We start from the raw sequence: 16,026 nt of genomic DNA on the forward strand, positions 1-16,026 counted from the left end.
CTTATGTCTCCTGCATTGGCAGGTGGGGTCTTTACCACTAGCGCCCCCTGGAAAGTCCCAAATAACACCCCTAGGTGGTTGTATTCCCGTTCCGGAGGTTAGAAAATGGTCTCAGACAATGAATTACTCCTCTGAGTTACACCCCAGTAAGTGATGGGGGTGAGCATGCCCACTCCCATATATCCAGGGCCCTTTCCCTCCCCAGGCTGGGGATGACCAAATACCTGAGCCTGAATGAGAGAGAGCAGAGCCCCAGACGTGGGGCTGCTACTTCGTGGCCGTGAGATGTAGAAGTCACGCTGAGCCTCTCTCGGCCTAAGTTTCCTCTTCTGTACAATGGGGAGAATAATGCCACCCTCCGAGGTGTATGTGCAAGAATTCAAATGAGATTGAGTTTCTAAGAGCACATTGTAAACAGTGCAGCTCTAATTGGTTGGGTTGAGCTGGGGGTAAATAGCCATGGTCTGGAGGGAGCCATGGCATACACTTTGGGACCTGAGATCCAGGCCAGCTGGGAGTGTGCAATGCAGAGACACACACGGGGGTTCTGGGCAGGTGATACCGAGCAGGTTGGGGTCTGGGAAACCCTGAGAGCTGGTGGTGATGAAAGGGCAAGGTGTGCAGCAACCTGGGGCAGAGGGAACATCCAGGTAAAGACCCCATGTGTGGCCTGGCAGATGGAGGAAGTAAAGGAAGTAAAGGAAGCTGCTCTCAGCTCAGTCTCCTCATCTATCAACTGGAGACACCACTGGCTTCCTGCGAGAAAGAAGAGGTGAAGCGCCATGAGAGGCTCAGATGGAAGCTGTTGCTAGGAAACCTGGCCACAAGGATAAGGACCAGAGAGCTTGTCTCAGCCAGCCTCCAGCCACCACCCCAGCCTCCACTCCAGCCAGCCAGCTCCCCATACACGATGCTCCTTATGCCTCATACCTCTGCCGATGCTGTTTCCTTGGCCTGAAATGCCCTCCTCGGGGTCACCTGTGAAAGACCTATTTCATCACATACCAGGTTTGATGGTGAGTCTTACCCCCTAGACTGTTAGGTTCTCAGGAATAAGAACGTGATCTCATCATCCCCACTTCCACCCACTGTGTGGCTCAAAGTGGGTATTAATATTATTAGCAAGTGCTGGAGTGAAGCCTTGCACTGGGAGCTGAGGCTAAAAGATGGCCAAGGCTTTTGTCCGAGTTAGTGTTGGGAGCTCTGAGCTCTAGTCCCAGCTAAACCATGAATTTCTGACCCTGGGTGTGTGATTTGAGCTCTCCAAGCTCTGTATGACGAGAACTATGTTCCTCGCCCCTCTTCCCTCACAGGTGCTGGGAGACAGCGAGGCCGGCCTGCAGGAAGAGGGCAAGGACGTGTGATGCTCCCCTAGCATCGTGGTGGGGCAGCAGGCTTGGTGTGCACTCTCTCCTTCAGTCCTCATGACTCCAGAAGGTGGATGTAGTTATTGGCTTCATTTTATTCCGCTGGCCTCATTCTAGGCAGCCGAGGCTCAGAGAGGTCAAGCAACCTGCTTAACAACATACAGCCAATGCAGTGGATGGACAGACACGTGGTAAAACAGGCAGGGTTCTTGGGAAGAGCTTCTTTTTTTGCAGAGTGGAAGGAGGTTGGACTTGAATAAATGTGCAGTCCAGATTCCCGCCCAGGGAGCAGGAGTGTGGCTGGGAGGGAGCAGGGAGTCCTACACAACTGCTTAGAGGGTGGTCTCCAGAGACACTCACTCCTTCCCTTCTTCCTGGTGAGCAGCTCTGGCTGAGGGTTCTGCCATAAAATTAGTACACCCAAGCAGAGGACTCCCCCTGGGCACCCCAACCTACGCTGGCTGGGGAATCTGAGACTCTAAGCCAATCATTGTTTGTTTGTTTTTAAAACAAATACATTGTCTCTAGTCAAAAATAGTGTATGCTAGAGGCAAAATATTTTAAAAACAATTTAGAAAATGTAAAGTGAAAAGTCAAAGACCTCCCCCGACTTCCCCCACCACACACATATAATGTGGACATTGTGTTACATGTTGCATACATAATATGCATTTCTTTTTCACAGATATGGAATTATATTTTCTATCATTGGATTTTTTTTTTTATTTAACATATTTTGGAAATCTTCCATGGCAGTAAATTTTTTTAATGACTCATTCTTTTTAATGACTGCACTTTGCATAACCCATTAACCCCAGACCCCAGCTGAGAGAGATTTAGCTTGTTTCCAAGTTTTCACTGTTACAGATAATGCTACAAGGAGCATCCTTGTATATCTACCCTGGAACACTTATAGGAACATCTCTGTAGAGTGGCTTCCTTGAAGGGGAATTACTGAATCAGAAGAGACGAGCAAATAAAATTGCAACAGCCACTACCAAATAGTTCCCTAAGTGGCTGTAAAATTAGTGTAAGGAATCCCCCAAAGTTCTTCCATTTTCCATGACTATTGTGAAACAGCAATGCTTTATCTCCTCCTCTTCCTTTTCTTCTTCAAGTCAAAATCATTCAAATTTGCAGCTCCTGCCCTAACCATATGAGCTGTCTGCTGGTTAGGTCACCCACTACTGACGCATAATATCTCACCAACCTCTCATGGTGATCTGACTTTATTATACCAGGTCACATAGAGGTGAGGAAGCAGAGGCTCACAGAGGTGAAATGACTTGCCTATACCACAAGCTAGTAATTTCTTGAGTTAAAGTATTTAATGGACTTAGGATGGTATACGTAGTAAGAGACATTTAAGTGTTAGTTCAGCTTCTTTTACAAAGGGGAAATTTTTTATGTGGCTTAAAAGGCAGAAAATACTTCCTCCTAGTTCCACCCAGTCATGTAGACGCAGATTGCTTCCTTCTTATTTCTCTGCCGTATTACCTGACCCCAACCTCAAGAAGCATGATGGCAGCTCAAAGTCCAAGATTGCTTTCTTTTTGTTTTTGCTCTTTGTCTGTGAAGTGGAAGCTGGGCCATGCCCAGCTCTCGGGAGGAAGACAGTAAGGAGGTGAGCACAACAAATATTTGAAGATTCTCTTGACGAGGATTTATTCATGTGACCACACTTGGCTGCAAGAGAGGCTGGGAAATATGACTTGTAGCTGTCAAACCAACAAGTCGGTTACTATGGAAGACAGGAAGGATGGATTTTGGTGGGCAACCAACATTCTCTACCATGGCAAGTGGCTCAGTTGAGAAACACTTCTCAACTGCTGAGAACACTTGAGAACCACTCTCAGTAGTCGAGAACCACTTCTCAACAGTTCTCAGTTGAGAACTCAAGTCTCCTTGGCCCCATGGCACTTGGTGGGGAAGGGGGAGATGTAGACCTGAGTCCTATATAAAGAGAACTGAGTTGTTATCAGGTCAGTCATCACTGGGCATGTGCATCCTGGGTAACTCACTTCCCTTCTTTGAGTCTCAGTTTCCTTATCTGTAAAATGGGGATAATAATGCGACTTACTCTCAGATTGCTGATGTGAAAACACTTGCCAAAGTTTGTAACATACTAGGTGCTCATGTGGTTGGTGAGTTGGGGTAGAATTTGGATTTGAGCACATGAAAGGAAGAAATTCCAGGGAAGATGACAATCTGTGCAATGGCCAAGTGGCATGAATGAACAGGACTTGACTGGGAAAAAGAACAAGTCCAGTGTGGTTACCATGCAGGATAATGCTCAGAGCAGCAAGGGATATACTTAAGCAGGTAAGAGTCAAACAGGAATGACCTGTGAGTGACAGGTTAAGGAGCTTGAACTTGATCCTGTTGGTAAAGGGGAGTCATGGATTTTATGAGCAGGATGGGAAAAGAGCAAGATTGATGCTTTGGAAAGATCACTGATGAGCACAGAAGGGATTTGAGAGGGGCACATTGGGAAAATGGAGAAGGCTGAGAATGTGGTCACACTGACTCAGGGAGGGATAAGGGCCCTAGGACAAGTGGTGGCAAGGTAGGGTAGGAGGGAGCAATGGTAAGGAAAGAAGTCTTAAGCCTTAAGGGAGACTTGGTTTGAAAAAGCATGGAACACAACATTTGGTATAAACAAACACTCTGATTGAATGAACTATATACCTTGGTTATTTTGGATTAAGTGTGGGAGGCAGAATAAGAACAGCTTAAATGAAATGAACAAGATAGGTGTCTCAAAACTAATGTGGTTATCATATTGTCAATATCCAAGCTTCTCTACCTTATTGCTTTGTCATTTTTGAGTCAGATCTCATGGTCCAAAAAGGCTGCCCTAGCCACTATATCAACATTCCAGTCAGAAAGGAGAAGAAAATAGGAGAAGGGCATATTCTGGAAGTTGCTCATACCTGACCTCAAGAGAGCATCAGAAATGTGGTCTTTTTAAAAAAATTTTTTCTTTATTTATTAGAACGTAATTGCTTTACAATGTGAAATATGACCTTTGTTTTGGGGGATCCATGTGTCTAAATAGAATTTGGAAGTTCTCCCACTAAGGAAAAAGGTGAGGATGGATATCAGGGACAACCTGCAGTCCTAATAATGGCCTGTTGAAGTGGAGGCTACAGGAAAGAGAAGAGCCAGAGATGATTCTCAAGAGTGTGGGTGGAGGACAGGGTGGGTCTTCCCTGAGGGGGTACCCAGGAGGAGGACCAGACTGGGGAGAGTGGGATAAGGTCAGGATGGACATATGGGGTCATCCTGGGTTGACATCCAGGTAGAGGAGGCCCAGGTAAATGGGCCAAGCCCTCAGCAGTGAGGTCTAGACAGAGAATAAACACTTGTTCTTGAGTTACTAGCATATCCATGGTTGCCACAGGGATGATAACGGTGAGTAATAGAAGAAAGTGGCCAAGGAGAGAACACAGACACTTAAGAGAAGGGAGGGATGGAGACTGAGAAGAAACAGCTGGGCAGGTAGAAGGAGAACAAGCAGAAATGTCCCGAAGGCCGAGAGTGACATTTCCTGAAGCAGGTGTGGTCGGCAGTGTCTAATGCTGCTAAGGGGTCAGGTGAAATGAAGGCTGAGACGAGGCTGTTCAATTTATTAACCAGAAAGTGAAGACTGACTGCCAGAGCAGCTTCAGGGGAGCAGAGCTGCTAGTCAGGCTGCAGGAGATCAGAAGAAGGTGGGAAAGAGGAAGAAGTGTCAGCAAAGTCCATGACTTAAGTCATCCCTTTGATATCAGTGTTTTCTCCAGCGACCCAAGTCTGTCTGGGTTGGGCCCATGTGGTTCCAGCGCCAGATGGGGGTGTAGTACCCTCTGTGCCCAGGAGGTGGCAGCACCACACCAAGGGACACCACCTGAACCTACAACCCAGGGCACACACCAATGTACTTCCAGGGAAATAAAGGTTAGTTCCCTGAACACTGAAGCTTTGTGGGGACGGGGGCGGGGCGGGTCACTGTCTTAGATGAGGGTCTTAGGCAGAGGAAACTGAATGGAACTTTGGGTTCAAATCCTGGCTCTAGCTTACTGGCTGTGTGACCCTGAGGAAGTCCTCCCTCCTGGTTGGCAAGCTAGGGGTGCTAACTAGCTTGCATATACCTCCGGGGCCACCGGGGATCGCTAAAGGAGTATGGTTGTGTCTGAAGGTCTTGTGGGCAGATCCAGGGCAGGAGTGGGCCAGGGGGAACAGGAGGAGGAGCTGATGGAGGGAATCCAGACTAGATGAGCCCAGGGTGGGGGTAGTTGGGTGCAGGGAGGGTAGGCGTGTGTGGTTCTACAAAGACTGTGGTTTTGGAGTTAGGAAAGCTGGGTTCATATTTTGCAGCTGGGGTACCAAGGCTCAGAGAGGAGGGGAGATGACTTTCCCAGGGCCACACCTCTCAAACAGGCAAAGCAGAGGCACCACAACCAAAATTTGGGGAAGAATTTGATGTCTAATATATTTTTTAAAAGCGCTGAAGTTGTATCATGGGAAAAATCAGATCTCTGGGAATTTTGTTAGCCACGATAATGTGGTTCTGTGTTTCCTACACTTGGAACTTTTGATCGTGTCTGTCTCCTCTGATCCCTGTTTGACCCTCACACTCTGAGAACACCCCACATCTGCTCCTTCTTCCCAGAGATTACATGAGAGCAGGTTAAAGAACTGAGAGGAGGAAGGCCACCCAAGGACAAGCCTAGAGGTCAAGAGATTTGGGCTCAGTTGTGGGCTCTGCCCTGATCTACCGAGCCTCAGTTTCCCCATCTGCAAGATGTGTCCGTTGGGCCAGCCTAGCGCCTGGGAGCCTTGGCAGATCTGATTATTTTCTGAAGGTTCTTGTTCCCACTTTGAACTTCCCTGCCTGCCCCCTGAAAAATCGCTCCCCCTCAGTGTTGTCACTATCCCATTTCCTTTTCATTTTCTTCATAGCTCTTATCACTCTCTGAAATTATCTTCTTTCTTGTTTATTTTCTGTCTAGACAGTAATCTATTGTCTACTCCATGTGAGCAGGGGCTTTGTGAGTTTGGGAGAGCCTCTTTGACCTTGGCACCTCAAATAGTGTTTGGCACGTAGTAGAGATGAACAAACAGTTGTAGAATAAATGAGCAAAGGGCAGACAATGCAAACCATCACTCTCTAAGGCAAGTCCTGGAGTTCCTGTTCAGCTCTGCCACCCTCCCCTCTCTCTTTCTCTCCCAGATACACTGGCCCTAACTACTGGGCCTTACGGTGGGGTGTACTGGTCCTGTGTGGCCATAGGGACACATAACAAGGGCTAGGAGGATTCCCACAGGGAAGATGATCAATTCCAGCTGACCTGCTTCCCTCCCTTCCTGCCAACCAACATTTCTTCATCACCCTGTGTCCAGCCTTGTGGGGGGGGGATGGTGATGGCCGCAGATGAGAAGCAGGTGTGATTCTTGCCCTCCAGGAGCTGAAGTGACAGCTGGGGAAGGGGCGGCAGGGAAGGGGTCATGAGATCTCAGAGAGGAGCTGAGGAATCTAGTGGGAGTGAGGGTCAGAGGGAAGTGCAGATCCCACTCCAGTTCCGAGCAGGCAGGGCAGCCTACATTTCTGGCCTCAGGACCCTCCACCCATGGTGTCTGTTCTCCAGCAGTCTTCACCCTTTCCTCCAGGAAATTCTCCATGTATCCCATCCACTCTAGGCTGTGTACAAAAAAGAGAAAAAGAGGAGGTGTCTGGCAGCCAGAGAAGCCATTTGGGACAAAAACAAAGATATTAGTGTGTGTGTGTGTGTGTGCACGCGCGTGTGTGTTAGTTGCTCAGTAGTGTCCAACTCTGCAATCCTACGGACTGTAGCCTGCCAACTTCCTCTATCCATGGAATTCTCCAGGCAGGAATACTGCTGTGGGTTGTCATTCCCTTCTCCAGGGGATCTTCCACACTCAGGGATCGAACCCATCTCTCCTGCATTGCGGGCAGACTCTTTACTGACTGAGCCACTAGGAAAGCCCAAAGATGTTAGAGGAGTGTGTAAAAAACATTCTGTTTTGTGATGGATAATGTAAACCTTCCACTAGCTGTATTAGTCAGGTCTTGCTGTGATAATGTTGTGAAACAAGCAAACCCCAATTCTCAGGGGCCTATAGAATCAAAGATTACTTCATACTCCTGGGTGTTAGTTAGATCAACTGCAGTTCAGCTGATACTTTGGCCAGGCTGGACTCTCAGCTTTGAATCTGGCTCAGGTCTGCTCCAGGAGTCTGCATTCTGGACCCAGGAAGGAACAAGAGCTATCTGAGTCTTCTCATGCAGGAGGAAGGAAGCACCAGGAGGTCTGGCAGACTTGCCCTGCCTCTTTTGGCTTTACCTTGGAACAAATACACTGTCCTTTCACCCAACATCCCACTGGCCAGATTGAATCCCATGGCCAAGTCCAAGGTCAGTGGGGTAGAAGAGTGGAAGCTGCGCAGCTCAGATCCCCCCTTAAAGGTCTATATACTCCTTCCCCAGCCGTTGGGAGTCTCCACTGCGGACTCACAACTGTCAATCCATGGGAACCACTTCATCTAAACCCACGCCCCTCCCAGGGGCTCTTGACCAGTGACTGGCTGATACATAGAAACAAAAGCCGGCCTCCTTCCCTCGATTTGGCACAACCTGAAGGGCTATCTGAGCTCCTGAGCACCTGAAGATCTGAAGATGCCTTGCTGAGATCACATTGCACATCAGCTTCTCCCCGTGCCTAGTCCTGCCTTCCTGACTTCCGTCAGATGAATCTCCTAAGAACACTCCCTGATAGACCTTCTGCACACCAATCTCATGAACAGTATGAAAAGGCAAAAAGATATGACACCAGAAGATGAGTCCCACCAGGTGGGTAGATGTCCAATATTGCTACTGGGGAAAAGCAGAGAAATAGCTCCAGAAAAAGTAAAGAGGCTGAGTCAAAGGGGAAACAGAGCTTAGTTGTGGATGTGTCTGGTGGTAAGAGTTAAGTCTGATGCTGTAAAGAACAATACTGCGGAGCAATCGGGAATATCAGGTCCATGAGTCAGGGTAAACTGGATGTGGTCAAATAAGAGATGGCAAGAGTGAGCATCAACATTTTAGGAATCAGTGAACTAAAGTGGACTGGAATGGGCAAATTTAATTCAGATGACCATTATGTCTACTACTGTGGGCAAGAATCCCTTAAAAGAAATGGAGTAGCCTTCATAGTCAACAAAAGAGCCTGAAATGCAGTATTTGGGTGCAATCTCTAAAAACGAAAGAATGATCTCTGTTCATTTCCAAGGCAAACCAGTCAACATCAAAGTAATCCAAGTCTATGCCTCAACCACTAAGAAGCTGAAGTTGAATGGTTCTGTGAAGACCTACAAGACCTTCTAGAGCTAATACCAAAAAAAACCACCAAAAACAAAGATGTCATTTTCATCATCGGGGACTAGAATGCAAAAGTAGGAAATCAGAGATACCTGGGGTAACAGGCAAGCTTGATTTTGGAGTACAAAATGAAGCAGGGCAAAGGCTAAAAGTGTTTTGCCAAGAGAACACACTGGTCATAGCAAACACCCTCTTCCAACAACACAAGAGAAGACTCTACACATGGACATCACCAGATGGTCAATACTGAAATCAGATTGATAATATTCTTTGCAGCCAAAGATTAAGAAACTCTATACAGTCAGCAAAAACAAGACCAGGAGCTGACTGTGGCTCAGATCATGAACTCCTTATTGCAAAATTCAGACTTATATTGAAGAAAGTAAGGAAAACCACAAGGCTCTTCAGGTGTGACATAAATCAAATCCCTTATAATTATACAGTGGAGGTGATGAATAGATTCAAGGGATTAGATCTGGTAGACAGAGTGCCTGAAGAACGTGGACAGAGGTTCACAACATTGTGCAGGAGGCGGTGACCAAAACCATCCCAAAGAAAAAGAAATGCAAGAAGGCAAAGCAGTTGTCTGAGAGGCCTTATAAATAGCTGAGAAAAGAAAAGAAGCAAAAGGCAACAGAGAAAGGAAAGATACACCCATTTGAATGTAGAGTTCCAGAGAATAGCAAGGAGAGATAAGAAAGGCTTCTTAAGTGAACAATGCAAAGAAATAGAGGAAAACAATAGAATGGGAAAGACTAAAGATCTCTTCAAGAAAACTGGAGCTACCAAGGGAACATTTCATGAAAAGATGGGCACAGTAAGGACCTAACAGAAGCAGAAGAGTTTAAGAAGACATGGCAAGAATACACAGAAAAACTATACAAAAAAGATCTTAATGACCTGGATAACCACGATAGTGTGGTCATTCACCTAGAACCAGACATCCTGGAGTGTGAAGTCAAGTGGGCCTTAGGAAGCATTACTACAAACAAAGCTAGCAGAGGTGATGGAATTCCAGCTGAGCTATGGCAAATCCTAAAAGATAATACTGTGAAAGTATTAATATGCCAGTGTATTTAGAAAACTCAGCAGTGGCCACAGGACTGGAAAAGGTCAGTTTTCATTCCAATCCCAAAGAAAGGCAATGCCAGAGAATGCTCAAACTGCTATACAATTGCACGTATTTCACACACTAGCAAGGTAATACTAAAAATCCTCCAAGCTAGGCTTCAACAGTATGTGAATCAAGAGCTTCCATATGTACAAGCTGAATTTAGAAAAGGCAGAGGAACCAAAGATGAAATTGCCAATATCTGTTGGAGCATAGAAAAAGCAAGGAATTCCAAAAAAAAATCTATTTCTGTTTCATTGACTATGCTAAAGCCTTTGACTGTGTGGATCACAGCAAACTGTGGAAAATTCTTAAAGAGTTAGGAATACCAGACCACCTTACCTGTCTCCTGAGAAACCTATATGCAGGTCAAGAAGCAATAGTTAGAACCAGACATGGAACAATGGACTGGTTCAAAATTGGGAAAGGAGTATGTCAAGATTGTATATTGTCACCCTGCTTATTTAACTTCTATGCAGAATTGTTGTTCAGTCACTTAGTTGTGTCCAACTATTTGTGATCCCATGGACTGCAGCACGCCAGGCTTCCCTGTCCTTCACCATCTCCTGGAGCTTACTCAAACTCATGTCCATTGAGTCAGTGATGCCATCCAACCATCTCATCCTCTGTTGTCCCCTCTCCTCCTGCCCTCAATGTTTCTCAGCATCAGGGTCTTTTCCAGTGAGTTTACTCTTCACATCAGGTGACCAAAGTATTGGAGTTTCAGTATCAGTCCTTTGAATGAATATTTGGAGTTGATTCCCTTTAAGATTGAGTGGGTTTGAACTCCTTACTATCCAAGGAACTCTCAAGAGCCTTCTCCAGGCCCACAGTTTGAAAGCATCAATTCTTCAGCATTCAGCCTTCTTTGTGGTCCAACTCTCACATCTGTACATGACTGCTGGAAAAAACATAGCTTTGACTATATGGACCTCTGTCAGTAGAATGATGTCTCTGCTTTTTAATATGTTGCCTAGCAGAGTACATCATGAAAAATGCTGGGCTGGATGAATCATAAGATTGCCAGGAGAAATATCAACAACCTCAGACTTGCAGATGATACCATTCTAATGGCAGAAAATGAAGAGAAACTAAAGAGCCTCTTGAAGGTGAAAGAGGAGAGTGAAAAATCTGGCTTAAAATTCAACATTCAAAAAACTAAGATCATGGCATCCAGTCCCAACACTTCATGCAAATAGATGGGAAAAAAGTAGAAACAGTGACAGATTTTATTTTCTTGGGCTCCAAAATCACTGCAGATGGTGACTGCAGCCATGAAATTAAAAGACGCTTACTCCTTGGAAGAAAAGCTATGACAAACCTAGACAGCATATAAAAAGCAGAGGTATCTCTTTGCCAACAATAGTCTGCCTAGTCAAAGCTATGATTTTTCCAGTAGTCATGTATGGATGTAAGAGATGGACCATAAAGAAGGCTAAGCACTGAAGAAGTGACACTTTTGAATTGTGGTGCTGAAGAAGACTCTTGAGAATTCCTCAGACAGCAAGGAGATCAAACCAGCCAGTCAATCCCAAAGGAAATCAACTCTGAATATTCATTGGAAAGACTGATGCTGAAGCTCCAATATTTTGGCCACCTGACGTGAAGAGCCAACTCATTGAAAAAGACCCTAATGCTGGGAAAGATTGAGGAAAAGGGGGCAACAGAAGATGAGATGGTTGGATGGCATCATGGACTCAACAGACATGAGTGTGAACAAACTCTGGGAGATAGTGAAGGACAGGAAGCCTGGCGTGCCGCAGTCCATGGGGTCACAAAGAGTCGGACACAACTGAGCAACTGAACAAAACCAGTCTCAGAATCTGTAGGAAAGCCACTGTAAGACAAGTAGGGTGGTATACTCCACCCAAATGTAGCCATGGTGATGTGAGGAAGGAAGGCAGCCTTTTGGACAAATAATAAATCTGCTATAACAGTTAACTCATCTTGGAGAAAGCTCTGATTTATTTTGGCTGCAACAAAAAAGTGGCCACACGCTCAATGTGTGTGTGGGCGGGGGGATGGGGGTGAGAACTGAGGCTACATCTGAGAGGTCATCATTTTTCAGTTGCATTGATTTTATCTTATGTGTTGGGGTCCCATATAGATTATATTGTAGCAAGGATTCTGGGGCTTTAAACAAGGCTTTTAAAAAGGGTTCTGGGGCTTTTTTTAAAAAAGGTTTACAAATCACTGGGTTCCATGGTATCTGGATATATGTCTGGATCTATCCAGCTGGAATGGAGCAAGCCCCAGAGTAGATCCTCAGCTCTATGCACCTGGAGCAGAAATTTCAGGGGCCAGGTTGGTAGGTCAAACCCCCACTCCAGGTATTAGGAACTGATTGTGACCCCCATTCCAAATCCATAGATTGAGTCCTAACTCTCAGTGCCTCACAATGTGACTATATTTGAAAATTTGCTTTCTAAAGCGGTTACTAAGTTAAAATGAGATTGTTAGGGTGGGTCTTAGTCCAATGTGACTTGTGTCCTCACACGAAGAGATTAGAACACATGCATACACAGAGAGCTGATCAAGTAAAGACACTGGAAGAAGATGTCCATCTACAAGCCAAGGAGAGAGGCCTCAGGATGAAACCAATCTTCTGACACCTTTATCTTAAACTTTCAGCCTCCAGAACTGTGAGGAAAGAGATTTCTGCTGTTTAAGCCCCCACATCTGCCGTCTGCAGCATTTGTGATGGAAGCCTCCAGCAAAGTAATACAATTTGTAGCAGGCTTCAGGACCCTCTTGCACACAAGAGGCATGAAAGGGTGAGAGATACCCCTCTCAAGGGAAAATAAAGAAGATTTTTCAACAACTGGAACTGCCCAAAGTCCAGGAAATAGTTTATCCAAATGGGGAGCTATGCAGCCTGATTTTCTTTGATCAGCACAGGCGGTGGTCCAGTGGTTAAGAATCCATGTGCTGATGCAGGGGACACAGCTTTAATCCTTGGTCAGGGAAGATCCCACAGGCCGCCAAGCAACTGAACCCATGCTCCACAACTACTGAGCCTACACTCTACAGCCTGTGCTCTGCAACAACAAAAGCCACGGCAATGAAAAGCCTGAGACTAGAGAGCAGCCCCCGCTTGCCCCAACCACAGAAAGCCCATGTGCAGCAGCAAAGACCCAGCACAGCCAAAATTAATCAACAAATAATTTTAAAAATGGTACCCAGTGCTCAGCCCCCCAGATCCCAGTGAACTGAGCCCTTGCAGCATGGCACTCCCAGGCTGCTCGGCACAATTTCTGAGCCGGAGTCTCCAGGGGCTGTTGAATTTCTGCTTTTGCCCTCTTGTCATGTGAAGAAGCCCAGTCTAACCTAGTAGAGGATGAGAAGCCCCATGGAGCAGAAACAAGCCATCCTGCCCATGGGCCAGCCTGGACACAGAGAGTCAGCACCCAACCCCAGACACATGAATGAGGTCATCTTAGAACAACCACCCCCCCATCAAGAGGCTGGATGATTGCAATCACATTAACGATCCCAGGCGTGACGAACAGAACTGCTTAGAATTTGAGACCAACTCAGATTGCTGATCCACAGCATCAAGGCAAAATAAAACTGCTGTTTTGAGCTACTGAGGTATAGGGTGAGTTGTTATCCAGTAATAGATAAGTGACGTGCGTGCTGAGTTGCTTCAGTTGTCTCTGACTCTGTGCGACCCTATGGGCTGTAGCCCGCCAGGCTCCTCTGTCCATGGGATCCTCCAGGCAAGAATACTGGGGTGAATTGCCATGCCTTCCTCCAGGGGATCTTTCTCACCCAGGGACTGAACCCGAGTCTCTTGTCTACTGCATTGGCAGGCAGACTGTTTACCACTAACGGCACCTGGGGAGCCCAGATAAATGACATATCAAGCTAAAACCACCTGCCCTCAAGGCCATATTTGATGACAGTTTGGGCACTCCCGTAGCCACCTGCAAACCCTCCTTGCTGAGCCGGCAAACTTAGAAGAGTGGCGCGTGCACTGGGCAGTTGTACACCTGTTTCCTCAGGGGCTGGATGACCTCAGGGCCCTAGCTGGGTCTCCTGTGTCTCATTATCCTGCGCATTGTGCTGAGCCAGGCTCTGACATACAGCAGGTGCTTTAGACACATTTGTTCAGTTAGTGAAATTCCATGGGACTTGTCCAGGTTACCAGCATCTCCTGCTCAGATTACTGCAGCAGTCTCCTAACTGGTCTCCCTGCAGCCAGGCTTGCTCCCTCAGATCCATCTTCCATCCTGGGAAGAAAACTGTCTAAAATGAAAGTCTATCCTGGTTTGATCTCTGGTCAGAATCTCTGACTGACTCCCCACTGCCCTCATGGTTAAGTCCTGTCTCTTGGAAACGACTTGTGGATCCTATAAACCTTGACCCCTGCCTCATCCTGAAGTGACATCCTGTGCCACTCTCTCCCTTTCTCTCTGGGCCCAACCAGGCATCTTTTTCCCCCCCATTCATGGATCACTCTTTTTGGGCCACTGGGCCGTTAACACATGCTATGGTCTCTAGCTGGGACATTCACCATCCCCATTCCCATGCCTGGTTAAACTCTACTCATCCTCTAGTACACTGGGTTGCCCACTTAGCCTGGATTGAGAGATGACAAGAAGTATGAATCTACCAACAATACCACTCCGGGGCATATATCCAGGCATACGGATATAATTCAAAAAGATACATGCACCCCTATGTTCATAGCAGTACTAATCTCAATAGCCAAGACCACCTAAATGTCCACCAATAGATAAATGCATAAAGAAGACGTGGTATCTATATATGCAATGGAATATTACTCAGCCATAAAAAGAATGAAATAACGTCATTTGCAGCTACACAGTTGGATCTAGAGATTACCATACCAAGTGAAGAAGTCAGAAAGAGAAAGACAAATACCATTCAATTAGATGTGGAATCTAAAATATGACACAAATAGATTTATCTACAAAACAGAAACAGACTTACAGACATAGAGAACAGTCTTGTGGTTGCCAAGCGCGAGGGAAAGGGACAGTAATGGGATTAGGAGTTTGACATTGCAGATGAAAACTATTTTATATACAGGGTGGATAAACAACAAAGTCCTTTTATATAGCACAGAGAACTACAGTCAATATTCTGAGATAAACCATAATGGAAAAGAATATATATATATGAATCACTTTGCTATATAGCAGAAATTAATACAACACTGTAAATCAACTATACTTCAATTAAAAGAAAAGAAGTGTGGATATACACTGGTTTCTAGACAGTGGCTCGAGGTTTGGCTAGATGGTCAGGGACTCAGCACGGAATTGGTGGATTACAGACAAGGAAGACTCAGGAAGGGGTATTTAGACGGACCTTCAGAAATGGGCAGAGGGTGTGAATGTATTTCTGTACCAAGGAAAAGTCTCACCAAAGAGCATCCATGGCAAGGAGGCTCTAGATAACCTAATGGCTAAGACAGCACATCCCAAGGCTGTCAGTCAGTCTTACTCCGGAGACCCTCCAGGGCTTGCTCGACATACCCTTGTATAACTTAGGTGGTCATGGCAGCAAGAATGAAGGCTGCTTATGGGCTCAGTGATATGGACTTGCCTCACCAAGGTTGGTCTGGCTAGTGTCACACTGTCTGTCCCACCAAACGTCAGCAGGAACAGATGCTGTCTCCCCAAGATGTCACCGTTTTGCATGGATTCATCAAGTCACCTGGTGCCAGCTTAATTCCACTGGATGCTTTCTCGGATGGAGGGGGCAGTGGCTCATCCTCACGGACCCAGCCAGCATATAAGGCTCCAGGAATCAAAGAAAGCTGAGAGTGCTGTCTCTCACAATTGCACAAAAAAACCCTCAGTATTAATTTCCCGTAGTTGTCATAGTGAAAGTGTTGGTTGCTCAGTCCTGTCTGACTCTTTGCGACCACATGGACGGTAGCCCGCCAGGCTCCTCTGTCCATGGAATTTTCCAGGCAAGAATACTGGAGTGAGTTGCCATTCCCTTCACCAGGGGATCTTCCCAACCCAGGGATCGAACGCTGGTCTCCTGCATTGCAGGCAGATTCTTCACCATCTGAGCCACCAGGGAAGCCCTGTAGTTGCCATAACAAATTACTATAAATTTGGTGACCTCATACAACAGAACTTACTCCTTCACAGTTCTGAAGGCCAGAAGTTCAACATCAGCCTCACTGGACCTAAATCAAGGTATAA

The sequence above is a fragment of the Muntiacus reevesi genome, chromosome 1 (genome assembly GCF_963930625.1).
Source record: "Muntiacus reevesi chromosome 1, mMunRee1.1, whole genome shotgun sequence".
Lineage (NCBI taxonomy): Eukaryota > Metazoa > Chordata > Mammalia > Artiodactyla > Cervidae > Muntiacus > Muntiacus reevesi.